Below are 1368 nucleotides of genomic sequence, written 5' to 3'. Positions count from 1 at the left end.
ACACTCCGGTTTTCTCCGAAAACATCCGGAACACTTCCGGTGTCCGAATATAGCCGTCCAATATATCAATCTTTATGTCTCGACCATTTCGAGACTCCTCGTCATGACCATGATCACATCCGGGACTCCGAACAAACTTCGGTACATCAAATCTTATAAACTCATAATAAAACTGTCATCGTAACGTTAAGCGTGCGGACCCTACGGGTTCGAGAACTATGTAGACATGACCTAGAACTATTCTCGGTCAATAACCAATAGCGGAACCTAGATTCCCATATTGGTTCCTACATATTCTATGAAGATCTTTATCGGTCAAACCGCATAACAACATACGTTGTTCCCTTTGTCATCGGTATGTTACTTGCCCGAGATTTGATCGTCGGTATCCAATACCTAGTTCAATCTCGTTGCCGGCAAGTCTCTTTACTCGTTACATAATGCATCATTCCGTAACTAACTCATTAGCTACATTGCTTGCAAGGCTTATAGTGATGTGCATTACCGAGAGGGCCCAGAGATACCTCTCCGACAATCGGAGTGACAAAACCTAATCTCGAAATACGCCAACTCAACATATACCTTTGGAGACACCTGTAGTACTCCTTTATAGTCACCCAGTTACGTTGTGACATTTGGTAGCACCCAAAGTGTTCCTCCGGTAAACGGGAGTTGCATAATCTCATAGTTACAAGAACATGTATAAGTCATGAAGAAAGCAATAGCAATATACTAAACGATCAAGTGCTAGGCTAACGGAAATGGGTCATGTCAATCACATCATTCTCCTAATGATGTGATCCCATTAATCAAATGACAACACATGCCTATGGTTAGGAAACATAACCATCTTTGATTGATGAGCTAGTCAAGTAGAGGCATACTAGTGACTATATGTTTGTCTATGTATTCACACATGTATCATGTTTCCGGTTAATACAATTCTAGCATGAATAATAAACATTTATCATGAAATGTGGAAATAAATAATAACTTTATTATTGCCTCTAGGGCATATTTCCTTCAGTCTCCCACTTGCACTAGAGTTAATAATCTAGATTACAACATAATGATTCTAACACCCATGGAGTCTTGGTGCTGATCATGTTTTGCTCGTGAGAGAGGCTTAGTCAACGGGTCTGCAACATTCAGATCCGTATGTATCTTGCAAATCTCTATGTCTCCCACTTGGACTTGGTCCCGAATGGAATTGAAGCGTCTCTTGATGTGCTTGGTCCTCTTGTGAAATCTGGATTCCTTTGCCAAGGCAATTGCACCAGTGTTGTCACAGAAGATCTTCATTGGTACCGATGCACTAGGTATGACACCTAGATCGGAAATGAACTCCTTCATCCAGACTCCTTCATT

The sequence above is a fragment of the Triticum dicoccoides genome, chromosome 2B, assembly GCF_002162155.2.
Source record: "Triticum dicoccoides isolate Atlit2015 ecotype Zavitan chromosome 2B, WEW_v2.0, whole genome shotgun sequence".
NCBI lineage: Eukaryota > Viridiplantae > Streptophyta > Magnoliopsida > Poales > Poaceae > Triticum > Triticum dicoccoides.
The sequence above is the reverse complement of the archived record's forward strand: the minus strand, read 5'-3'. Positions refer to the sequence as shown.